General features: G+C 45.0%; 1 pseudogene across 1 annotated transcript in view; it reads right to left on the reverse strand.

Moving 5' to 3' along the window:
* Nucleotides 1–26726, reverse strand: part of LOC117073726 — a 32231-nt pseudogene extending 5505 nt beyond the window's left edge. The window contains exons 1-4 of the transcript XR_004433337.1: nucleotides 25934–26726; nucleotides 9951–9981; nucleotides 8142–8271; nucleotides 711–802 (exon numbers count right to left, since the gene is read on the reverse strand). The product of XR_004433337.1 is annotated as a retinitis pigmentosa 9 protein-like (transcript). The remainder of the gene's footprint in view (nucleotides 1–710; nucleotides 803–8141; nucleotides 8272–9950; nucleotides 9982–25933) is intronic.
* Between the last annotated feature and the right edge of the window lie 592 nt (nucleotides 26727–27318).

The raw sequence follows: 27318 nt of genomic DNA on the forward strand, positions 1-27318 counted from the left end.
TAGATCTGTCTGTCATTTAAGAGGAAATATACACAATTCTAGCTTGTAATAGACAGACATCTACTCTTTAAAGGCTGGGAAACTAGGCCGGGCGCAGAGGCTCACGCCTGTAATCCCAGCACTTTGGGAGGCTGAGGCGGGTGGATCACGGGGTCAGGAGATAGAGACCGTGGTGAAACCCCGCCTCTACTAAAAATACAAAAAATTAGCCGGGCACGGTGGTGGGTGCCTGTAGTCCCAGCTACTCAGGAGGCTGAGGCAGGAGAATGGCGTGAACCTGGGAGGCGGAGCTTGCAGTGAGCCGAGATCACACCACTGCACTCCAGCCTGGGTGACAGAGCAAGACTCCATCTCAAAAAAAAAAAAAAGGCTGGGAAACGAACATTCTGATTTTAGTTATGAGACATGACTTTTTATATAATAAATTTTAAAAAGGGGAGTTGAATAGGGAGCAAAGTCTTCTTCAGAAAAAGAATCACTGACCCAATATACAAGCAAAGAACACTTTTATAAATGTTAGTTTTTTCTTGAAGAGCTACATTTGTCTCACAAATGCAATTTGTCTCACAAATGGTTAACAGCAGATATCTTGGCCAAAAGGCTTCTGGGAATGTACTTTATGTGAACATTCAGTTTGCTGGTGACTATCGGATTAATTAAGATTCACCATCTCTGATTAAGGTAAAATGACATTGTATGGTTTTACTTACTACTCTGAACTGTTCTAACTTTTGGTTGTCTTTGATAAAGAAAGGGCATTCTTTGCAGCCTGTTCGGTGACCATACCGTTTGCAATGTCAACCTAAAAGCAAAGCAAAGGGGAAATATTTCTGCAAGATAAGAGTGTTTCACCTAAGTGAGATAAAGAATCAGTAGATTATATTAAAGTTTTTATTCATTAAACTCCAATTCTAAAAGAAAATGCAATCATGGATGAACCGTGTAACGTCCCAGAAAAGACAGGTAAACTAATTGCTTACCCAAGCATCCTTTAATCTTGTTGCTTTAGGAATTAATTTTCCAACACCAAGAAATTATGAAGCAATCCAATGAAAAGTACTGCAAAAGGTGAATTTTTTTTTAGTGTGTCTCACTGTATTTTTCAAAGTATGTATCTTCTATTAATCAAGTGGCTCTGAATCTCATTTATAAATTTAGTCACTAGAACAAATAGCTTCTTTCTCAGGTTGAGTCGACCTCTGTTCACATCCCTAACTTTTAAGTAAACAAAATCACAAGTTCTCTTAAAATGTTAATGTCATCAGAACCCTACTGCAACTTTACTTGCAGAAGAGGGAAACTGTCCTATTTAAAGGGGTTAACTATTAGAAGCAACAGAAGGTCCTGATGAGGAACTGGGAGGATAATAACAAGAGAATGTATATACATGCTCCAAGGCAACAAATTCCAGTCTTCATGGAATTTCAATGAGTGGACCTGGCATCAGGCATTGACATCTGAGAAAAAGGAAGTGGTGAGCAAAGCAAGAATGGATGAGATCCTTGTTACTTCTCTCACCTGTGCATATTCTCTCAGCACCAACTGGATGTGGTGTAAATCAGGACATCGTATGGGAATGGTGAACAAGACCCTGTGTTTGAGTATTAAGCAATTCTAAGCAACTTGGTCAGGAAGCATGAAGAGGGATTTAAGTAAGTTCAGCCAAGTTTTGCTCTATGCTGGCAACTACAGAACACACATAGTGACAGGGCAAGAAAAGTTTTTCCCTTTTTATTTTTATTTGAGGATTGAATGCAGGAATAAAGTTTGTGGATTTTTTTTTCTTTTTTTTTAATTTTTTGAGACAGAGTCTTGCTCTGTTGCCCAGGCTGGAGTGTAGTGGCGCGATCTCGGCTCACTGCAATCTCCGCCTCCTGGGTTCAAGCAATTCTCCTGCCTCAGCCTCCTGAGTAGCTGGGATTATAGATGCATGCCATCACACCTGGCTAATTTTTTATATTTTTGGTAGAGACAGGGTTTCGTCATGTTGGCCAGGCTGGTCTCGAACTCCTGACCTTGTGATCAGCCCACCTCAGCCTTAAAAGTGCTGAGATTACAGGTGTGAGCCACCGTGCCAGGCCTAAGTTTGTGGATTTCTATTGATAGCCTGTGAGGTATCCCTATCCTTATCTCCCTCACCATTTAAAGTTTGGGGAAGAAGGACTACACTCTTTCAAACTAATATCTGCCTTTATGGCAAAGCTGAAAGGATGTGAAATGCCATGGAACAAAGATTGATGTATAGATATCCAAAAGATACCATTTCTGCTCAAAATCCTTTTATTATGGAAAGATGATCCCAGCTATTCAAAGTGTGGTCCGTGGACCAGCAAATTCAACAATATGAGGAAGGTTGTTAGAAAAGCAGGGTATAGGACCCAACCCAGAAATATTGAATATCCAGTATTCAGTATTTTGGATATTCAAATACTGGATATTCAGTATTTCTGGGTTGGGCCTGATACAGACACATAACCTGAATTTTAAAATATTTACTGCTTATTTGTAGAAATATCAAAGTGGGAGAACCACTTTTCTAATTAACACTAAAATTGGTAAAATCAAAAACGTGTGCATAGGTTTGTAATTACCTTAACAGTAATTACATATATGCAAATGGATTAAACACTTCAGTCAAAAGGCAGAGATTTATAGAATGTATAAAAATGTTATCCGCCAGGTGCAGTGGCTCATGCCTGTAATCCTAACACTTTGGGAGGTCAAGGCAGGAGGACTGCTTGAGCCCAGGAGTTTGCGAATAGCCTAGGCAACAAGGTGAGATCCCATCTCTACAAAAAATTTTTAAAAATTAGCCAGGCATGGTGGCCGGTGCCTGTGGTTCCAGCTACTCAGAAGGCTGAGGTGGGAGGATTGCTTGAGCCTGGGAGGTCTAGGCTGCAGTGCGCTGTGATTGTACCACTGTACTCCACTCTGGGCAGCAGAGAGGCCCTGTCTCAAAAAAAAAAAAAGGAAAAATGCTATCCAAGCACCAGATATAAGTGACACACTGTAGATTTAAAGACACAATTAGGTTGGCAGTAAAAGGATGGAATGGGAATATATGATGCAGTTACCCAAAGGGAACTAAAGCTGCTCCAATAATTTCAGACAAAATACACCATAAGACAAAAACTGTTAAGAGGGACAAAGAAGGGCATTTTGTATTGATAAAAGGGTCAATCCATCAAGAAGATACAACATTTATAAGTATGTATGTAACCTAGCAAAAGAGGGCCAGATAGTTGAGATGCAAACTGACAGAATTGAAGGGGAAAACAGAACAATGTAACAATAGGCCGGTTACGGTGGCTCACACCTGTAATCCCAGGACTTTGGGAGGATGAGTCCCGCGGATCACGAGTTCAGGAGATGGAGACCCATCCTGGCTAACATGATGAAACCCTGTCTCTATTAAAAGTACACACAAAAAATTAGCCAGACGTGGTGGCGGGTGCCTGTAGTCCCAGCTACTCGGAGGCTGAGGCAGGAAAATGGGGTGAACCCGCGAGGCAGAGCTTGCAGTGAGTGCAGATCACACCACTGCACTCTATCCTGGGCAACAGAGCAAGACTCCATCTCAAAAAAAAAAAAAAAAAAGAACAATGTAACAATAATAGAGATTTCAATACTTTCCATTCAATAATGGATACAACAACTAGAGAGAAGATCAGCAATGAATTACAAGACTTAAGCAACAATATAAATCAACTGAACCTAACATATTTATGAAACACTCTACCACCCAACAATAAACACTTTTTGAAGTCAACATGGAACATTATCCAGAGACCCTGTATTAGGCCATAAAACAAGAATTAATATAATTAAAAGGATTTAAACCATACAAAGTATATTCTCCAACTAGGATGGACTCAAATTACAAAGCAACAATATAAGGAAATTTGAAAAATCCAATATGTAGAGACTGAATAACACACGTGTAACCAATCCATGAGTCAAAGGGGATGTTAGAAAATTAAAAGACAACAGGCAGGCGCGGTGGCTCACGCCTGTAATCCCAGCACTTTGGAAGGCCGAGGCGGGCGGATCACCTGAGGTTGGGAGTTCGAGACCAGACTGACCAACATGTAGAAACCTTGTCTCTACTAAAAATACAAAATTAGCCAGGCATAGTGGTCCATGCCTGTAATCCCAGCTACTTGGGAAGGCTGAGGCAGGAGAATCGCTTGAACCTGGGAGGCGGAGCTTGCGGTGAGCCGAGATTGTGCCATTGTACTACAGCCTGGGCAACAAGAGCGAAACTCCGTCTCAAAAAAACAAACAAACAAGCAAAGAAAATACAACATACCAAAATTTACACAATGCCGATAAAGTAGTGGTTAAAAGAAAATTTATAGCTTCTAATTCTTATAATAGAAGAAAGGTCTCAATCAATAATCTAGGTTTTTATCATAAAAATCAGGAAAAAGAGTAACCCAGACCAAAGATAAGCAGAATAAGGAAATAATAAATGATGCCATTGCTGGACCTCAAAAACATGCTAAATGAAAAGAGTCAGATCACTTATATATGTCCAGAAAAGCCAAATTCACTGAGAGAGTAGATTAATTGTTGCCTAGGGCTATCAATGGGTATGAACTGGAAATGGGTTGAGAGATCTTAAGGTGGGGGGTAGGGATGAAAATGTTCTAACACTTATTTATGATGATGGTTGCACACACTTGGTAGTTACTAAACGTCACTGCATTACACACTTTATTTAAGGGTGATTTTGAGGGCATCCAAAATAAACCACAAAAACCTTTTTTTAAGAAGCCATAAACACAGAAGGACTGGGAAACCATAAAAGAGTCACATACAAAAAAATGTGGGATGTTATAATGCAGATAGATGAATAAAAGAAAAGCAGATCCCAGAAAAGTGAAGTCTAAGGCAGCAGAGGGTAGAATCTGAGAACTGACTCAGTTTCTACTTGCAGAACCTCCAAAGCTCAGCAATTGGCAGCACTAGATACCTCTGGAGGTGAAGGGGCAGTTAAAATAAGGAGGATTGGTTAAATGTCCATAGGCAGTTCTCCTTGGTCTGGGCAGAAGTTTGTTTAGCATGTGGAAAACGTATAACAGAAGGTCTCTGGCCACGGAGACGTCAGGTGGATCTCAAGGAAGTTGTTGCAACAGACACAGAGGATCATACGAATGAATGGAAAACCAACGACAGATTTCCCAGACTCCCTCCACTCAGCTCCCAGAACACTCACAGCATGGCTTTCCCTTCCATGTGTGAACCTTCTCTGGGAAAATACAAGCCACCCAAAGAAGAAAAACCAGTAGATAACTGAACTCAGATGTTCCCCAACCAATTACCTGGAAAATCACCCTGCAATGGGGGATCAACAAGCCCTACTCAGGCACTTAGGGCTACCAATCAACTTTTCATCTCTCACTAAAAAACAAGAATACTGTGGCAGCCACTCTCTAAAATGACCCTAATTAATAATTGCTGATCCCTAAAAAGAACACCCTTGTGTAGTCCCTGCTACCCTGAATAGGGCTAACTGCTGTAAGGATAGTACCTATCTGAAGAATAGAACTGCAGACACAGAGGTAAGCAAAGAATTTTTAAAATTCGTAAAATTGAGACCTGCATTCCAGATTGAAAGGGCTCACCATTGTGAAATTTTACAACACCAGGAATGAGAAGATGCTATAAACTTCCAGAGAAGAAAAATAAAAAACAAAGCAATAATAAAGGCCTTATGAAAAGATCAAAAATTGGAATTACTTTGGACTTCCCAATAGCTATTCTAGAAAATCAAGAAAATGAAGCAATGCCTTCAAAATCTAAAGGAGGCCGGGCGTGGTGGCTCAAGCCTGTAATCCCAGCACTTTGGGAGGCCGAGACGGGCGGATCACGAGGTCAGGAGATCGAGACCATCCTGGCTAACACGGTGAAACCCCGTCTCTACTAAAAAATACAAAAAACTAGCCGGGCGACGTGGCGGGGGCCTGTAGTCCCAGCTACTCAGGAGGCTGACGCAGGAGAATGGCGTGAACCCGGGAGGCGGAGGATGAAGGGAACCGAGATTGCGCCATTGCACTCCAGCCTGGGTGACAACAGTGAAACTCCGTCTCAAAAAAAAAAAAAAAAAAAAAATTAGTCAGGCATGGTGGTGCATGCCTGTGGTACTAGCTACTTGGGAGGATGAGAAATGGGATGATCACTTGAGTCTAGGAGGTCGAGGCTGCAGTGAACCAAGATGGTACCACAGCACTGCAGGCTGGGCAACAGAGCAAGACTCTGTCTCAAAAAAAAAAAAAAAAAATCTACCTCCTATAAACCCATTTGGAAGGAAATTGCCCTAGGATTCATTATACCATAAGAACAGAATATAGTAACAAAGAACATTCTAGATACAGGAAAATGGGTGATTCAACACAAGAGAGAAGCTAAAGGAACCTGCAGAATGATGGTGTCTTATTCAACTTGGGCTGACATAAATACAGTGCTGTGTGCCGGGTGGCCTAAACAACAGAAATTGATTCTCTCAGCTCTGGAGGGTTGGAATCTGAGTTCCACGTCCCAGCAAGGTACATCTGTGGTGAGAGCTTTCTTCCTAACTTGAGATGGCAGCCCTCTTACTTTTTCTTCACAAGGCACAAGGGGGTGGGGGTACGACAGGACAGAGTGAGAGTAAGAGCGAGAATGCGTATATGAGCCTGGGCCTGCCTGAGACAGAGTGATCTCTAGTACTTCTTCTTTGAAAGGGCACCAATCATGTCACGAGGGCCCTAACTTCATGATCTCATTTAACCTTAATTAATTCACAAGGCCCCATCTCCAAATGTCATCACATTAGAGATGAGGGCTTCATCATTCGAATTATGGGGAGAACCCAAACATTCAGTCCATCATATATTGGTCAAGGGAGATGCCTGGATGATAAGCATGGGAGTAGCCACTTTAAGTAAGATGAAATTGACAGAACATCTCAAGTATATGCATTGAAGGTCTTAAGTGTGAAGCTTGGAAAAATGTTGAGGTTGAATTAGAGATCAGTACATGAAAGCAAAAACAATAATAATAATAACAAAAGCTGAAAAACAATAAATACAGGACACATTTTCAGCGGACATTTCGCAAGATACAGCTCACCTCTAGTCATAATCATAGTAAATACCAAAGACTTATGTTACTAAGTTTATGATATAATAATTACTGGGAAAATGAGATATAGAAGGGTACACATGTGTGGTGAGAGCAGGAGATAGAACTACATACTCATCTTCCACTGGACAGAGGCAACAGAAAATGGCCAAACCTGAAAAATCATGGAGCAACAATGCAACTATGAGGTTAAGATGTGGAGATAAACATCAAAACAACCAACTTAAAAAGCTCAACTCTTTGGAAGAGTGATTTTTTTTTTTTCTTCAAGATGGAGTCTCACTCTGTCTCCAGGCTGGAGTGCAGTGGTGTGATCTCAATTCACTGCAACCTCTGACTCCCTGGTTCAAGCGATTCTCCTGCCTCAGCCTCCTGAGTAGCTGGGATTACAGTCACGTGCCACCATGCCCAGCTAATTTTTGTATTTTTGGTAGAGACGGGGTTTCATCATGTTGGCCAGGATGGTCTCGATCTCCTGACCTCATGATCCACCCGCCTCAGCCTCCCAAAGGAAGAGTGATTTCATACCCTCTCGAATGTGTTAACTGCTTTGGAGGGGCAGGGCATGTGCACAGAGATTTCTACCTGTGTAGACCCATCCTCCCATGGTAGCTTCTCTCAGTTACATGGACAAAGCACCACTGATAGCACCCAACAGAGGCAAGACCCAAAAAGACCGGTCCTCTAATGCATCCCTCACTCCCATGGCATTTCCACCACAGAAAGTCCTTTCTATTACAGGAATAATACCAAAGAGTTTACTCCCAAGGCAGTGACAGTCCTAAGTAAAGACTGCTGGACTTGGAATCAGGAACTCTACAGTCAAAGCTTTGCTCTGCGTCTTCCCTGGGACTACTTACTGACATGCACACATCTGTTTCCTCATCTAGAAGAGGGAGAACATGCGGTGGCTATAAGAGGGCTGTGGTGAGAACAAGTTAAACAAAAGAAGTAAACGTGCTTTGTAAATTGCGGCGTGTAAGTTGCATGGATTAGGGAAACTCTCCCACACTCACACTGCATAACTCTGACTTCTTTCCCCAGTGGCATCCAAAGTCCTTTAGTTGGTGCATTAGCTAGAAATTCCCTGGTGTGTTCATTGCCTGGTACACCTGGTATGCAATCTTCTGGCTTAGCCTCATCTTCCTAAACAAAGGGAACAAGGTGTAAACAACATGGCAAGAGAGCGCTGGGATTCTCTCCTGCTTCCCTTGGAGTCACCCTCACCTGGCTTTTTCCTGGGCTATGGGTGCCAAGGTCATCTTAATTACCCCTCAAAACTAGAAAGAAAGACAGTTACACTAGATCAAAAAAACAGGAAACAAATGTACCAGAAGAACTATACCAAAAACAATGTAGCTGTTCTTAGAGAAGTTACTGGTGAAGCAGAAAAAATCTGTCCTTATATAGCAATGACTGGTGAGCTCCAAATTTTGATGTAAATTAGATTCTAAGGTTTTTTTTTTTTTTTTTGAGACGGAGTTTCACTCTGTTGCCCGGGCTGGAATGCAGTGGCCGGATCTCAGCTCACTGCAAGCTCCGCCTCCCGGGTTTACGCCATTCTCCTGCCTCAGCCTCCCGAGTAGCTGGGACTACAGGCGCCCGCCACCTCGCCCAGCCAGTTTTTTGTATTTTTTTTTTTTAGTAGAGACGGGGTTTCACCATGTTAGCCAGGATGGTCTTGATCTCCTGACCTCGTGATCCACCCGTCTCGGCCTCCCAAAGTGCTGGGATTACAGGCTTGAGCCACCGCGCCCGGCCGATTCTAAGGTTTTTTTAAAAAAGGTTTCACTACCTCAAAATGTGGAATGAAGCAAGATATGTGAATTAAAGTAAACCAGGCTTCCTGGAATAACAGGGCATGTTAGGCTAGAATAGCTTATTATACCCTGAAGGCCCCTGTCATGTTTTACAGTCACAAGCACGCTGTAATTTTTTTCAAGTTTCCATGAATATTAAACTTCAATAGAAGGATGGTTTTTAGAGACAGAGTCTTGCTCTGTCATCCAGGCTGGAGTGTAGCAGTGCAATGTCGGCCCACTGCAACCTCCATCTCTCAGGTTCAAGAGATTCTTGTGCCTTAGACTCCTGAGTAGCTGGAATTACAGATGTGTACTACCACGTCCAGCTAATTTTTTTTTTTTTTTTGTATTTTTAATAGAGACAGTGTTTTGCTATGTTGCCCAGGCTGATTTTGAACTCTTGACCTCAGGTGGTCCACCTGCCTCAGCCTCCCAAAGTGCTGGGATTATAGACATGTGCCACTGTGCTTGGCAAAGAATCTTTCTTCATTGAGAGTTATGAAACAGCAAGTTTTCTTTGCTGTGGCCTGGCACTCTAAGTCTCCCCCGTGCGCACACACCCTGGTGCTGTGGCCAGGGAGCTCCAGGAAGGATACCTGCACTGGGGAGCTGGACTGGATGAGCTGTCGGGTCTCTTCGGAGTTTACTGCTCTCTGAGCTGCTGATACTCAAGAAACCAACACACGATGGACTGAGGGCCTGAGCCAAGCAAGGCTCAAGAAAAGGAGGCAGCTGAGCTTAGGGAAGATGCTGCCTCCAGTCAGAGAGAAGGGGGCCATGGCCAAGGAACCCATGTGGGCCTGCATTAGTTCCTCAGGGAAGGGAAACATGGCTGATGAAATTTCCACAAAGGCAGAGGTTTGTGACAACACTAAAAATTATGACCCCCTCAGTCATCTGCAGGAAAGAAACAGACTTTTCATAAAAGGGTACTTAAATGTCATGCAACCATTTTTCATAACAAGTTACTGAGTCTGTAAGTATGTCTAGTGGAATAACCAAGAGTACAAACTTCACACTAACCTTGATAAGCCCAGGAGGAGGTTTTTCATAACTGGAAAACAAAAAACAAAACCATCAACCATTTTAATGGGAACATAACATACTTTTATGAACAAAAGGCAGCAGCCAGGTCAGAATAAAAAGGATATTCTTAGTGAAGATTCAAAACTACATTTACTGTATTATATCTAAAACAGTTAACAAAATACGCTCAGCAATTGGCCGGGCGCGGTGGCTCAAGCCTGTAATCCCAGCACTTTGGGAGGCCGAGACGGGCGGATCATGAGGTCAGGAGATCGAGACCATCCTGGCTAACATGGTGAAACCCCGTCTCTATTAAAAAATACAAAAAACTAGCCGGGCAAGGTGGCAGGCACCTGTAGTCCCAGCTACTCGGGAGGCTGAGGCAGGAGAATGGCATGAACCCGGGAGGCGGAGCTTGCAGTGAGCCGAGATAGCACCACTGCACTCCAGCCTGGGTGACAGAGCAAGACTCTGTCTCCAAAAAAAAAAAACGCTTAGCATTCTGGATCACATATAAATAAATTGATGAGATAACACATCCTGCAGAGATCCAGAAATTATGTTCATTGAAACAGCTAACGTCTCTCAGCACAATTATCTTATTTGGAGGAGAAAGGAAAGCAAGAGGTTGCAGGGAGAGCATGAGGTGAGAAGACCATGGGTACTCTGGTTCCAAAACATCACTGTGTTTTTCTCAGGTTACTGACCTAGCATAACATCCACGTACTCAACAGTGAACAGGCTCCTGGGGGAAACGGGTGCAATCTGTTCCAGCACAGTGTGGGTGGCACAGTGGAGGATGCACAGAGCTACATGGACAGGCCTGTCCCAGAGGCGCCCTCACCCATGGGCCTGCAGCGCCAGCTCCAATTCCGCCCGCTCGCCCGCCTGCCTACCAGATTTACAGATCTTGAGGCCAGGACACAGCACCCCAAAAATGACTGCAGAGCACCAGAATATGCCACCCTAAAATATGCCTCGTTGGCATATTAATTATTTCAAGCTGATTACTTTGAGAAACTAGACAAGGAATAGCCCTGAAAAGCTGCCATTTTGTAAGAGAAATTTACATTGAATATATAAAGGAACTTTACATTAGTAATAAAGGAGTTTGTATCAGGAAAAGAGCTGCTCCTAGACAAATTTTATTACATGAAAGACTTTTATCTACATAAAAAGGCAAACTTTATTCACCATGTTTCCTCCCCCATCCTCCCATAATTTATCTCTACCCCTCCTCCAGAAGCCCCAATCCCCTGTTCCTTTCTGCAGCTGAGGATGCTATATAAGGTTCCTCTGGTGCTTCTTTGAGTCTCATATTTTTGTGAGACTCCCATGCATAGACATGTAATTAAGATTTTCTTTCCTCCTGTTAATCTGTCTTAGGTTCATTTAATTGGTGGCCTAGACAAATAATTTAGAAGGGTGTAGGGAAGCCATTTTTCCTTCCCCCAGACAGACAGGTATTACCTGGGAAGAGGAGAACACTTCTCCTCCCTGTGCTAGGCTGCACCTGCCACCAGAGACTGGCCAGGCCTTTCTTATTTCCATCCAGGGACTGAACCTGAGGGAGACCCAGAATGCTGAGCACGCAAAGTCTGTATTTGGGACAGGCGGGGAGATGGGAAGGAAATTCTGCAGGTGAGGAATTTGTGCACTCAAAAAGCAACTCGGGCTCTTAGAGGGATTCGCACCTCCCCAACAAAAGTAGACAAATATTTGTAGCTCAGATCTGTGCCTTAACCCTCTAAACCTACAAGGAAGGACTCATTTTAATACTTCAGAATGGTTGCAAAGTACAGGAACACTTAATGATTTAATGTTCTCTTCATCCTGACCCATTCCTTATGAACTGATTTTAGAGACCCTTTTGGAACACAGTAAATATTGGAGGAGGGAGGGATTAGGGAGAACAGACTAAGGAAAAAGTGAACTGCTTTCCTTTCCATTCGCCTCCAAGGTGTCAGAGAAAAGGACTTTGCCAGAGTACGGAGGAGAAATGGCACAGGTCGCTACAGCAAGAAAGATTTCCCTTTGGCTTCATCTGTGGACACTGTCAAAGGACTCCTCTCACCCTCACAATCACTGATCCATGGACTAGGAGAACCTACTCCACAAAGATTACACAGTAAACAACTGGGTGGTAGCGGAATTAGCTTTTCAGGTATGATACAGTGCTTTTCCAAAGTAAATACTTAAAATATTTTCTAATGGAAAGCTGTGGTGTGTCATAAGAATAATGGTAAGATGATACAGTCTACCTGCAGCCATTCTTTAGAGGTGTTAATACTGTGCCTTGGCCACTCACGCCTGTCATCCCAACACTTTGGGAAGCTGAGGCAAGAGGATCACTTGAGGCTAGGAGTTTGCCATCAGCCTGGGCAACACAGCAAGACCCCATATCTACAAAATAAAAATTAAAGGGCTGGGTGCAGTGGCTCACACTTGTAATACCGGCACTTTGGGAGGCTGAGGCAGGTAGATCACGAGGTCAGGAGATCAAGACCATCCTGGCTAACATGGTGAAACACCGTCTCTACTGAAAATACAAAAAATTAGCTGGGCGTGGTGGCGGGCGCCTGTAGTCCCAGTTACTCGGGAGGCTGAGGCAGGAGAATGGTGTGAATGCGGGAGGCAGAGCTTGCAGTGAGCCGAGATCGCACCACTGCACTCCAGCCTGGGCGACAGAGCAAGACTCTGTTTCAAAAATAATAAATAAATAAATAAAAATGTAAAAGTATTATGCCTTATGCACAGAGGCCTAAGAAAGTTTGGAAGGGAGGTGGTAAAGTCTATGAAAATATCCAATAATCCAACAAATAATTATTTTTGCCACAGGAGCTGAACAAACAACATATGGCCAAACTAAGTTCCAGATTCCTGAAAAATATGTAACTATTTTGCCCAGTTGGAAAAGAAATACGATAGAACTGCACATTCTGAATTCTATTATTATTTGCAATGGCATTTCCTAAATGGTCCATTTTACAACTGTTCCCACCAGTTTAAGGGGGGCTGATGCTTTTTTCCCTGGGGCTAAACAATTCATTAGTTTATGTAGCAGATTAAGATATTTCCAAAGTTTAAAACAATATTCAGCCAGGCATGGTGGCTCACACCTGTAATCCCAGCACTTTGGGAGGCTGAGGTGCATGGATCACTTGAGGTCAGGAGTTAAAGACCAGCCTGACCAACATGGTGAAACCCCATCTTTACTAAAAATACAAAAATTAGCTGGGTATGGTGGCACACACCTGTAGTCCCAGCTACCAGGAGGCTTAGGCTGGAGAATCGCTTGAACCTGGGACATTGAGGTTGCAGTGAGCTGAGGTCACACCACTGCACTCCATCCTGGGCAACAGAGCAAGACTCCATCTCAAAAAACAAAAACAGGCCGGGCGCGGTGGCTCAAGCCTGTAATCCCAGCACTTTGGGAGGCCGAGACGGGCGGATCACAAGGTCAGGAGATCGAGACCATCCTGGCTAACACGGTGAAACCCCGTCTCTACTAAAAATACGAAAACTAGCCGGGTGAGATGGTGGGCGCCTGTAGTCCCAGCTACTGGGGAGGCTGAGGCAGGAGAATGGCGTAAACCCGGGAGGCGGAGCTTGCAGTGAGCTGAGATCCAGCCACTGCACTCCAGCCTGGGCGACAGAGTGAGACTCCACCTCAAAAAAAAAAAAAAAAAAAAAAAAAAAAAAAAAAAATTAAGCAAATGAAAACACCTCAGGCTCTTATTAACTACTTTAAAAATACAAAATAAATCATAGGCCACTACTATTTGATGCAAAAGTAATACTTATGCTAATATTAACTACTAATTTAGCAAAAATTATTATAATATGGCTACATAGGAAGGATGGAGACAAGGGTAGTAAAACAACTAAAATCTTACCTACTCTGTCCTCAGTTGAATAGCTGTAGGAGACCAGAATATGCTACCTCAAAGTACACCTTTTTGGCTAAGGATCATTTTGAAAAACAGTAGACACAGGGTAATCTCTGAAAAGACAGCAGAAGTCACCCTTTTGTAAGAGAAATGTTCATCAATAAAGGAAATCTCCATTTCAGGCGAGATCTTTTTTTTTTTTTTTTTAAGATGGGGTCTCTCTCTGTCACCCAGGCTGGAGTGCAGTGGCTTGATCTCTGCTCATTGCAACCTCTGCCTCCCAGTTCAAGCGATTCTCCTGCCTCAGTCTCCTGAGTAGCTGGGATTACAGGTACATGCCACCACACCCGGATAATTTTTTTTGTTTTTAGTAGAGACAGGGTTTCAGCATGTTGCTCAGGCTGGTCTTGAACTCCTGACCTCATGATCTGCTCGCCACAGCCTCTCAAAGTGCTGGGATTACAGGCATGAGCCACCGCGCCTGGCCACAAGTGAGACCCTTTCTATACAAGAAAGAGAAAAATGTCTCTCAATCACAAGAGAATGCTAACAATGGAGAAAGCACAGACACAAACCTGCATAACAAACCTTAACTTTATTTATTATACTTTTCTTGGTCACTATCCCATAGCTCAGTTCCCCCATATCTTTCTTTCTTTGATTTAGCTGAACATGGTATTTAAGCCTGAATCCAAAACCACTTCTTTGAGATTTTTCATTTCACTGGGTATCTCCTATGTATATAGAACATATACATGGTAATAAACTTCTGCTTGTTTTTTTCCGCCTGAACCTTCCACCTGCCAGGTTCAAGCGATTCTCCCGCCTCAGCCTCTTGAGTAGCTGGGATTACAGGCATGTACCATCAGGCCTGGGTAATTTTGTATTTTTAGTAGAGACAGGGTTTCTCCATGTTGGTCAGGCTGGTCTCAAACTCCTGACCTCAGGTGATCCACCTGCCTCAGTCTCCCAAAGTGCTGGGAGTACAGGCGTGAGCCACTGTGCCCAGCAATGTTTTTATTATTATTATTATTAACCTTCTGTTACAGGGACCCTGGACCTTAGAAGAGTGGAAGGAAAAAAAATTTTCCCCTTAAATAGGTAATGTCCATTACGGAATCAAAAAAGGCAATATAAGGCTGGGCAGGGGGGGCTCATGCCTGTAATCCTAGCACTTTGGGAGGCCAAGGTGGGAGGAATCCTTAAGTCCAAAACCAGCATGGGCAACACAGCTAGACCCTCTTTCAAAAAACCAGGAAGGAAGGGAGGAAGGGAGGAAGCGAGGAAGGAAGGAAGAGAGGAAGGGAGGAAGGAAGGAAGGAAGGAAGGGAGGGAGGGAGAAAGGGAGGAAGGGAGAAAGGGAGGGAAGGAAGGAGGGAAGGAGGGAAAGAAAGAAAGGCAAGAAACATGATTTTAAAATAAACGTTACGGCCAGGCATGGTGGCTCATGCCTGTAATCCCAGCACTTTGGGAGGCTGAGGCGGGTGGATCACAAGGTCAGGAGATCGAGATCATCCTGGCTAACATGGTGAAAACCTGTCTCTACTAAAAATACAAAAAATTAGCCAGGCATGGTGGTGGGTGCCTGTAGTCTCAGCTACTTGGGAGCCTGAGGCAGAAGAATAGCATGAACCTGGGAGGCAGAGCTTGCAGTGAGCCGAGATTGCACCACTGCACTCCAGCCTGGGTGACAGAGCGAGACTCTGTCTCAAAACAATAATAATAATAATAATAAAATAAGCAGTTACTTTCCAGATGAAAAAACTAAGAGTTTCCTCACAGAAATCTTGATGGGGGAGAGGAGTGCAGAGAATATACAGGGTAACTGGGGTCTCAAACCACAATTTTTAAAAATTAGCCTTTCATTGTGAGTTCACTTGGGTCAAGAAAAAAAAAATCCTTTGGTACTATTCTGTTGCGGGAAGTCAGGGACCCTGAACAGAGGGACCGGCTGAAGCCATGGCAGAAGAACATAAATTGTGAAGATTTCATGGACATTTATTAGTTCCCCAAATTAATACTTTTATAATTTCTTATGCCTGTCTTTACAGCAATCTCTGAACATAAATTATGAAGATTGCATGGACACTTATCACTTCCCCAATCAATACCCTTGTGATTTCCTATGCCTGTCTTTAATCTCTTAATCCCGTCATCTTCGTAAGCTGAGGAGGATGTACATCGCCTCAGGACCCTGTGATGATTGCATTAACTACACAAATTAATTGTAGAGCATGTGGGCTTGAACAATATGAAATCTGGGCACCTTGGAAAAAGAACAGCAATGTTCAGAGAACAAGAGAGATGGCCTTGGACTCTGACTGCCAGCAAGCCAGGTGGAACAGAGCCATATTTCTCTTCTTTCAAAAGCAAATAGGAGAAATACCGCTGAATTCTTTTTCTCAGCAAGGAACATCCCTGAGAAAGAGAATGCGCCCCTGAGGGGAGGTCTATGAATGGCCCCCTTGGAGGCAGCTGTCTTTTACTGTCGAAGCAGAAGGGATGAAATAAGGCCCTGGTCTCCTGTAGCGCTCCCAGGCTTATTAGGATGAGGAAATTCCCGCCTAATAAATTTTGGTCAGGTTGTCTGCTCTCAAATCCTGTCTCCTGATAAGATGTTGTCAATGACAATGCGTGCCTGAAACTTCATTAGCAATATAAATTTTGCCCCATCCTGTGTTCCTGTGATCTCACCCTGCCTCCATTTGCTTCTGATATTTTGTTACCTTGTGAAGCATGTGATCTCTGTGACCCACACCCTATTTGTACACTCCCTCCCCTTTTGAAAATCACTAATAAAAACTTGCTGGTTTAATGGCTTGGGGAGCATCACGGAACGTGCCGACATGTGATGTCTCCCTCAGACATCCAGCTTTAAAATTTCTCTCTTTTGTACCCTTTCCCTTTATTTCTCAAACCAGCCAAGACACTTAGGGAAATAGAAAAGAACCCACGTTAAATATCGGGGGCGGGGTCTCCCCCAATACTATTTGATTAAACAGTTTAAATTACATGAAGTATTACTTTGGAATGAATAACATTTGATTTAAAAGCAAGCAAGTCTCTGAACTAGCCAAAGGAAACATACTGACAGTTCAGTCAGTTGTAAATCTCTGAAACTAGAAAATCCCAGTGCTCTGATAATCTTAGTTCAGAATACCTGAGATATAACAGAATACCCGAGACTGGGCAATTTACAAGGAACGGAGATTTATTTCTTACAGTTCTGAAGGCTAGAAAGTCCAAGGTCAAGGGGCTACCATCTGGCAGGGGATTTCTTTGCTTCATCATTCCATAGCAGAAGGCAGAAGAGCAAGAGACAGCATGGGTGGTGGTGGAGGGCAAACTCATGTTTTTATCAGAAACCCACTCCAGCAATAATTAATCCACTCTTGAGATAACAGCACCTATCCATTTATAAGGGCAGAGCTGGCTGGGTGTGGGGGCTCACACCTGTAATCCCATGACTTTGGCAGGCTGAGGCGGGTAGCTCTCTAGGTCAAGAGATTGAGACCATCCTGGTCAACATGGTGAAACCCTATCTCTACTAAAAATACAAAAATTAGCTGGGCATGGTGGCGTATGCCTGTAGTCCCAGCTACTCAGGAGGCTGAGGCAGAAGAATCACTTGAACCTGGGAGGCGGAAGTTGCAGTGAGCCGAGATCACGCCACTGCACTCCAGTCTGGCGACAGAGTGAGACTTCATCTCAAAAAACAAACAAACAAACAAAAAGGGCAGAGCCCTCCTGACATAATCACATCTTAAAAGTCCTCTCAACACTGTTACATTGGGTATTAAATTTCAATAAATGAACTTTTCGAGACAAGAGTTTCACTTTGTTGCCCAGTCTGAAGTGCAGGCCTGATCACAGTTCATTGCAGCCTCAACCTCTCAGGCTCAAGTGATCCTTCTACCTCAGCCTACAGAGTAGCTGGGACTACAGGTGCACATTACCATACCCAGCTAATCTTTATTTTTATTGGAGAGATGAGGTCTTAATATGTTGGCCAGGCTGGTCTCAAACTCTTGGGCTCAAGCAATCCGCCCACCCCAGGCCTCTCAAAATGCTGGGATTACAGGCATGAGCCACTATGCCCAGCTCTCCAATACATCAACTTCAAAGACACATTCAAACCATACCAGAAGTAAACATCTGGTTTTGCTAGTTTATAGGTCTATATTACTTAGCTGGTAAGGTTCCATCTTTTTTTTTTTTTTTCTGAGACAGAGTCTCGCTCTGTCGCCCAGGCTGGAGTGCAGTAGCGCTATCTCGGCTCACTGCAAGCTCCGCCTCCCGGGTTCACGCCATTCTCCTGCTTCAGTCTCCCGAGTAACTGGGACTACAGACGCCTGCCACCTCACCCGGCTATTTTTTTGTATTTTTTAGTAGAGACGGGGTTTTTTTTTTTTGTTTTTTTTTGTTTTTGAGACGGAGTTTCGCTCTGTCGCCCAGGCTGGAGTGCAGTGGCCGGATCTCAGCTCACTGCAAGCTCCGCCTCCCGGGTTTACGCCATTCTCCTGCCTCAGCCTCCCGAGTGGCTGGGACTACAGGCGCCCGCCACCTCGACTGGCTAGTTTTTTGTATTTTTTAGTAGAGGCGGGGTTTCACCGTGTTAGCCAGGATGGTCTCGATCTCCTGACCTCATGATCCGCCCATCTCGGCCTCCCAAAGTGCTGGGATTACAGGCTTGAGCCACCGCGCCCGGCCTAGAGACGGGGTTTCACCGTGTTAGCCAGGATGGTCTCGATCTCCTGACCTCGTGATCCGCCCGTCTCCGCCTCCCAAAGTGCTGGGATTACAGGCTTGAGCCACTGCGCCCAGCCTGGTTCCATCTTATCATTTGCAAAAGTAGGTTATAATCTCTCTGTTGTCTAGGAGCTACAAAATAAACACATGGTATTAACCACTGTGTGGCATCCTACAGCTAAATATACTGAGCGTCTCGCAGGGCCAGACCCTGCCTGCAGTTAGGCTAGAGAAAGATCTTTAAACATCTGTCTTCCATGGGAGACCAAGAGCACCACCTGGTGACTTGAAAGGGCTGAAATGCCCAGTAATGTGGATGCCCACAACACAGGGTCTCTATCCTGCAACCATTGCCCTATTAAAGTGAAAAGTCATTCACCTCTTGGGCCACCAAAAAGTAGGCCAGACTCCACCAAAAAAAATGCATTTTGTATCCAATCTCCCAGAATTCTGATCATGAAGGATTTCAACTCGAGGACCTTTCCTTACATGACCCATATAGCATAGGTAACAAAAAGTGCCTGTGACAGAAACAAACGGTTGACTGAGTGAACATCACATTTATGTCAACCCAAAGAAAAAGCAGAAGGAAAAATTAATGTCAGTAGAGAGTTTATTTGAGCCAAATTTGAGAACTGCAAGCTGGGAGTAACAATTTAAGTTGTCCAGAATATACACTCCTGGGTGGTAGCCCTCAAACTTGGCCCAAATGAACTCTATACTTAAATTAATTTAGCTTCAGTTTTTTCCTTTGGGTCAAAATATCTGGCATAGTCGGCAGAATAGGTCCCTCCCTCCACCACTGCCCAGTGTTTCTCTCTGAAAGCGGCACTCAGCATGAACTCCTATCTCTGACTTTCCTAAGTTAGGGGATCAGGATGTTTAATTTGCTTTGGTGTGGGGCCAAAGTCTTGTTGCATTGTGACCTTTCATTATGGAAATTGTGCTTGTTTCACCCTGGACCAACCTCTCTTGGAGTCCCTTTTCCTAATTTATGAGCGTGAATACTTCCCTCCGAAGATTAAAGGCACTCGCTCCCTGTGGCCCATTAGGGAACTTTAAATAATTAGAGACTTGGCGAGGTGCCAGGACTTTGTCCATAACATTCAGTGGCCTTACAGGGTTTCCTCTGTGAGAATATCTGTACCCTCTCACTCTGCCAGTGAGTACGCATAAAGGCTGGTCATCTTGCATTTGTGAGCCCTCTGTGACCCTCGGGGATTCAGAGTTTCAGAGGCATGTAAAGAGGAGACCTGACTCGGTGGTGACACACTGAAGTGATATACTCACAAGCGGCACATTTAAGCCCAAAACACTGCCCAGAGTCATGAATGATTCAGGTCTCTAAATTATGGGTAACAAATCATCCAGGTCTGAGGACTCCCCAAGGAGGCAGCCTCCCTCGGAGACACCAGCTGGTTTTATGTGCAACACCTGCTTAGTTTCATCTTTGCACACATTGGCCCACATGACTCGAGAGGACCCCAATTATGATGGCCAATATTGGGGGTCTTTTGAAATGCCTAAAGGAATTCAATTTTCTGCACAATTGGGAAAAGCTGGGTTTAGAACCAGACAAATTAAATGGGAGATCTCCTTTCTGTTTGTCCTGGCTGAAATCTGATCATAAGAGACACAAAAAAATTTTTTTAAAGAGCTCTGTGGTCGGCCAGGCGCAGTGGCTCACGCCTGTAATCCCAGCACTTTGGAAGGCTGAAGCGGGTGGATCACGAGGTCAGGAGTTCAAGACCAGCCTGACCAACACGGTGAAATGCCATCTCTACTAAAAATACAAAAATTAGCTGGCTGTGGTGGCACACGCCTGTAATCCCAGCTATTCTGGAGTCTGAGGCAGGAGAATCACTTAAACCTGGGAGGCAGAGGTTGCAGTGAGCCGAAATCGTGCCACTGCGCTCCAGCCTGGGTGACAAAGTGAGACTCCGTCTCAAAAAAAAAAAAAAAGCTCTCTGGTCACAGTCAGCTGCTTAATTAAAGGCTGATATTCAGGCTATAATTTTTTTTTTTAAACTAAAAAAGGCCTTTCTGTTTTTCTCTTTTCGATCCTATTCCTGATATTTTTCAGTCAACTGAAACCCCCTTAAAAAAATGTTGGAGGCCACTGTTTGCTTCCTGCCTTGTTGGCATGATTTTGGTTGAGAAAAATGTAAAATTTCATTGGCCTTTTAGAAAGCTGAAAATCTCCCAAACTGGCCTAATACTTAACGCTTCCATTTCCTTACACTTCTGCTCCTTCTCCCTTTTGCCATCTTTGGTAACACATAGGAGACTTCTGGCACTCCTGAGACCCCTTGAGGACATGGAAAAAGGGGCCATGCCCACCTTTTTTGGAGTCTTCAGTCTTTCTCATGGAATCTAAGAGTCATGAGTAGCCTTCTCTCAGGTCTATGGCTCGGCTCTATTTTGCACAGAGTTTCTGGATCTCTTTGGCTTTTGGAGTATGAGGTATTACTTTGCATTGTAGTACTTGACATTTGCAAGTGCGATGGCTGGCAAGTCACTGGCAAAAGCTGCAGTTCTGGAAGTGGCTGACAGCTGTTGCAGTGAATGGTCATTACTGAAGGAGGCAACTTGTTTCTTTCCCCGTTTAGATTTAAAAGGTGTGCTCTGAACACCTGAAGACTCTTGTGGGAGGGGGGCTGATTGCAGAGTGGACTGCTGGAGTCAGGTCATCCACCAGCCTCTGTGAAATGTCCTTGTATTGAGGAAAACTGTGGAAAGAATCCACACTGGTTCGGGGGTATTTCCCTCTTCTTGGGGACCTGGGATTCAATGTAAAAGTAGGATCCTTGATTTTTAAAGATCTGAATGTTCTGCCTTTCAGCTCTGCCTGCTTTTCACATATTTAAATATTAGGCCCTGAAAACTGCAACTACTTTCACTGCCCTATTCATTAAGAGGCTCCATCCTGAAGTCAGTAATCTCATTAAGAAACAATCTATCTGGCTCATGTCTGTAATACCAGCACTTTCGGAGGCTGAGACAGGCGGATCACTTGAGGCTAGGAGTTTGAGACAAGCCTGGCCAGCATGAAAAAACGCTCTCTCTACTAAAAATACAAAAACTGGCCGGGCGCGGTGGCTCAAGCCTGTAATCCCAGCACTTTGGGAGGCCGAGACAGGCGCGGATCGCGAGGTCAGGAGATCGAGACCATCCTGGTTAACACGGTGAAACCCCGTCTCTACTAAAAACTACAAAAAAACTAGCCGGGCGAGGTGGTGGCGCCTGTAGTCCCAGCTACCTGGGAGGCTGAGGCAGGAGAATGGCGTGAACCCGGGAGGCGGAGCTTGCAGTGAGCTGAGATCCGGCCACAGCACTCCAGCCTGGGTGACAGAGCGAGACTCCGTCTCAAAATAAATAAATAAATAAATAAATAAATAAATAAATAAATAAATAAAAATACAAAAACTATCTGGGTGTGGTAGCAGGCGCCTGTAATCTCAGCTACTCAGGAGGCTGAGGCACAAGAAACTTTTTTTTTTTTTTTTTGAGACAGAGTATCGCTCTGTCTCCCAGGCTGGAGTGCAGTGACACCATCTCGGCTCACTGTAAGCTCTGCCTCCCGGGTTCATGCTATTCTCCTGCCTCAGTCCAGAGTAGCTGGGACTACAGGTGCCAGCCACCATGCCCGGCTAATTTTTTGTATTTTTAGAGAGACGGGATTTCACCATGTTAGCCAGGATGGTCTTGATCTCCCGACCTCGTGATCCGCCCACCTCGGCCTCCCAATGTGTTGGGATTACAGGCGTGAGCCACCGCGCCCCGCAGAGAATCTCTTGAACCCGGGAGGCAGAAGTTGCAGTGAGCTGAGATAGCGCCACTGCACTCCAGCCTGGGCGAAAGAGGGAGACATTACCTTGAAGAAAAAAAAAAAAAAAAAGGACGAAGAAACAATCTATCAAACTAAATCAGTTGACAAAACGCAACTTCCTGACATCTAGCTGGCTACTTTGAAACTCTTTCCAGGAAAAAAAAAAAAAAAAGTCTTGCTCTGTCGCCCAGGCTGGAGTGCAGCGGCATCTTGAATCAATGCAACCCCTGCCTCTGGGTTCAAGTGATCTTGTGCCTCAGCCTACTCAGTAGCTGGGATTACAGGTGTGCGCCACCAAGCCTGTCTAATTTTTATATTTTTAGTAGAGACAAGGTTTTGTCATGTTGGCCAGGCTGGTCTCGAGCTCCGGACCTCAAGTGATCTGCCCACCTCAGCCTCCCAAAGTGCTGGGATTAAGGGCGTGAACCACAGGCGCCCAGCCTGAAGCTCTTTATAAAAGAAATCTATGGCCGGGCACGGTGGCTCAAGCCTGTAATCCCAGCACTTTGGGAGACCAACGTGGGTGGATCACCTGAGGTCAGGAGTTCGAGGTCAGCCTGGCCAACATGGTGAAACCCTATCTCTACTAAAAATATAAAAAAATTAGCTGGGTGTGGTGGCGCACACCTGTAACCCCAGCTACTTGGGAGGCTGAGGCAGGAGAATCATTTGCACCTGGGAGGCAGAGGTTTCAGTGAGTCAAGATCGTGTCACTGTACTCCAGCCTGGGTAACGGAAAGACACCCTCTCAAAAAAAAAAAAAAAAAAAAAAAAAAAAGGAACGAAAAAGAAAAAAAAAAAAAAAAGGACGAAGAAACAATCTATCAAACTAAATCAGTTGACAAAACGCAACTTCCTGACATCTAGCTGGCTACTTTGAAACTCTTTCCAGGAAAAAAAAAAAAAAAAGTCTTGCTCTGTCGCCCAGGCTGGAGTGCAGCGGCATCTTGAATCAATGCAACCCCTGCCTCTGGGTTCAAGTGATTCTTGTGCCTCAGCCTACTCAGTAGCTGGGATTACAGGTGTGCGCCACCAAGCCTGTCTAATTTTTATATTTTTAGTAGAGACAAGGTTTTGTCATGTTGGCCAGGCTGGTCTCGAGCTCCCGACCTCAAGTGATCTGCCCACCTCAGCCTCCCAAAGTGCTGGGATTAAGGGCGTGAACCACAGGCGCCCAGCCTGAAGCTCTTTATAAAAGAAATCTATGGCCGGGCACGGTGGCTCAAGCCTGTAATCCCAGCACTTTGGGAGACCAACGTGGGTGGATCACCTGAGGTCAGGAGTTCGAGGTCAGCCTGGCCAACATGGTGAAACCCTATCTCTACTAAAAATACAAAAAAATTAGCTGGGTGTGGTGGCGCACACCTGTAACCCCAGCTACTTGGGAGGCTGAGGCAGGAGAATCATTTGCACCTGGGAGGCAGAGGTTTCAGTGAGTCAAGATCGTGTCACTGTACTCCAGCCTGGGTAACGGAAAGACACCCTCTCAAAAAAAAAAAAAAAAAAAAAAAAAAAGGAACGAAAAAGAAAAAAAAAAGAAATCTACATCTATTTAAAAAAAAAAATCTCCATTTGTAAGGGCATCTCCCTCGGTGGACCTAAACCACTAGAAAATTTCAGGATGGGGAAGACATTGGCTTAAAGTTTACATAACAAACGGTACGGTACCTCTGTTTAAAATACTTTTCCTGGTAATTTTATCTTAACCAGTTTTTAACCTATGCCTTTCTTTGTCTCAGCAAATAATTCTGTTTAGGTACAAGTTCTGTGTCTTTTAGATGTAAATTTCTTTATTTTGTTATTTTTTTTTATTTGTTATTTTGTTTAATAGGCTTTTGAAAGTGCAAACTTAGGGTTGCCTAGTTACTAATTACTTAGGGTAGTGGAACAGATAATCAAGAGACTGATCGTCCAAAGTGGACGATCACTAAGTGGACGATCTTAGTGGATGATCACTTTAGACGATCATCTAAAGTGGGCATAGACTATTAGAAAACTGGCTAGTGAAGAATTTTATAAAAGATAAAAGATCTGCTTCTGTTTGTATGTCTATGTTTATATGCGTTACAGCATGTCATATTTCATTACCAAATATATGAAAAAGTTCAAATTAATTGGCACCAAAATATGCCACCCCGATATATTGATGACTCTGAGCTAAAAGAAACTTGAGAACCAGTCAACACAGGAAAACTTCACCTCGCCTGCAACTGCTCCCTTTTGTAAAGAGAAATTTACATCTTTAAAGGAAATTTCCATCAGTAAACGTATCTGTATCAGACAGACAGCTGCCTGGAGACAGCTTTCATCACCTGAGAGCCTTACAAAGCAACCTTTATTCATCATACATTTTGACCTTTCCATAATTTGTCTCCACCACGCCCCAAAAGGCCCACGCCCTTCTTTCAGTCTCTCATTTTGTGGCCCTCCAGTGCACGGGTATGTGAAAAGAGTTTTTCTCCCTGTCTCTACTAAAAAATACAAAAAACTAGCCGGGCGAGGGGGTAGGCGCCTGTCGTCCCAGCTACTCGGGAGGCTGAGGCAGGAGAATGACAAAACCCGGGAGGCGGAGCTTGCAGTGAGCCGAGATCCGGCCACTGCACTCCAGCCTGGGCGACAGAGCGAGACTCCGTCTCAAAAAAAAAAAAAAAAAAAGAGTTTTTCTCCTGTTAATTGTCTTACGACAATTTAATCTGTGGCCCAGCTAAAGAACCTAGAAGGGTAGAGGGAAGCCATATTTCCCCTCCTTTACATTTGAATCTTCTTGACACCACACTCTCCCGGGTCATCTGGACCCTCCTTGAACTGGAGCCAGGGGAGCGCAGGGCCTCCCAAGTCAGGGCCCCAATTCCGCCTGGTGCCGAGCGGAATTGGTGGTGGTGGCTCCCTGAATGCCCACCCAGGACCCCGGTTTAAAAAAAAAAAAAAATCCCTCCAACCTGGAGAGAACAATTCCGCCTTTGTTCTACCTGGCATCGCCGTGGTCAGTCCCCGCCGCCCATTCTCTCTTCTTCCCGGCCTCACCACACCAACACTGCAGGACCCGTGTCCTCGTCCCTTCTCCACAGCAGAGGATGAAAAGAACGGGGTTTCTCCACGTCACAGTGGCTCAGGGAACTCGGGTGGAGCGTGGGGGCAGCGTGCTGGGCTGAACTTGCCTGTTCGGTCCACAAATGCCCAGCGAGCGCCAACAACTCTTGGCTCCCCCAAAAGAGGTGACGCCCACACCAAAGCGGGGGCGAGGAGCGCAAGCCGCTGCGGCCTCCCCGGGCCGAGGCCCCAGCCCACCTGCGCCGCGGCCTCCAGGGCCCCTCCGTGGCCGGGCGGGCCTCCTCCCCACCCAGTGAGGACTAGAAGTCCCGTCTCAGACACCAGGTTCCTCACAGGCCCGCACCCCTGCCTGCTCCTGGGGGCATGAAAGACCCGGCCCGGCGCCCCTGTTCCCAATTTGTCCCTAATTTTGAAGACGGGCGGCGCGCGGACTGCGGCTCAGACGGCGGCTAGAGACTCACAAGGACTCCAGGTGCTTAAGCTGCTGCAGATGCTGCGCGCCGTGCCACCGCCGCTTCTGCTCCCGGGCCGCTGCAGCTCCTGATCCGGCGGCTCCCGCGGCCGCCACGCGCCTCCCGCCCCCTCATCCTCGCGCCCCGGCTGGGACGACATCACGGCACCCGCGGCGCGGCTCTGGCTGCGGCCAAAAGGGCACTTCCTCCGCGCGGCGCCCCTTCCCGCCCCCGCCCCGCGACTCGCCCGGGAGGGTACCCTAAGTCCCGGCCTCGGCCTGCAAATCCCCGCTTCCCAGCGGCCGGACCCAAGTCAGTGCGCAGAGCCCCAGAGCCCCAGAGCCCAGCCGCCAGCCCCCTGCTGCCGGTGGGCGGGGAGTGCCCCCTGGCGGCGGCTGGAGCCGAGGCGGGGCGGGGCCCTGGGTGCGAGCCTGGGGGAGCTTCCCGGAGCCTCAGGGTTCCCGCCCGGGCCACACCCACCTCCCTGACCCTTTGAGGTCTCCGACCGAGGCAAGGGGTCTTGTGCAAGTCATGTTTGGAGGTCCCCAGTGACCAGACACATGGGAACTGCTCATTACGTAGTAATAGGATTCAGCCATTTTTGGAAGAAAGCAATACTCTGCTCGTAAATTCTCCAATTTTCAGGTCATATGATCCATGCTTAAAGCATAGTCAATGTATATTGTATTTAGCAAGGTATATGTTCTGGAGATGAAAATAAAAGCTACCATACACAGCACTTGTTATGTATCAGTCAATGAGCTAAACCCTTAATTAGAATGTCTTTAATCTTAAACTTAAGTGTTATTACCACCCTTACAGTGATCTACACATTCAGTGTAATCCCTGGCAAAATCCCACTGACTTTTTTGTTTTACAGAAATAGAAAAACCAATCCTAAAATTCATATGGAATCTAAAGGGACACCTTCCCTGGGCCTCTTACTTGTTTTGCAGCAAGTAGGTGCAAGTAGGTTAATGTGGTATATTAAATTTATTGATTTGTGTGTGTTAAACCATCCTTGCATTCCAGGAATAAATTCCATTTGGTCATAGTGCATTACCCTGTTAATAAGGTATTCAACTTGTTTCCCTACCATTTTGTTGAGAATTTTTGCATTAATGTTAATAAATGATTTGGGGGTGTAGTTTTCTTATAATGTCTTTGTCTGGCTTCGTATTAGGGTAATGCTAGCCTCAAAATGAGTTAGGAAATTTTCCCTTCTCTTTAATTTTTTTGGAAAAGGTTGAAAAGAATTGGTGTTCTTTAAATGTTTGGTAGAATTTGTCAGTGAAGCAATTATGTCCAGAGCTTTTCTTTGGTGGTAGATTTTATTTTTTATTTATCTTTAGAAACTTGCTAAAATGGCTCACACCTGTAATCCCAGCACTTTG

This window comes from Trachypithecus francoisi, unplaced genomic scaffold, assembly GCF_009764315.1.
Source record: "Trachypithecus francoisi isolate TF-2019V2 unplaced genomic scaffold, Tfra_2.0 Lachesis_group4, whole genome shotgun sequence".
NCBI lineage: Eukaryota > Metazoa > Chordata > Mammalia > Primates > Cercopithecidae > Trachypithecus > Trachypithecus francoisi.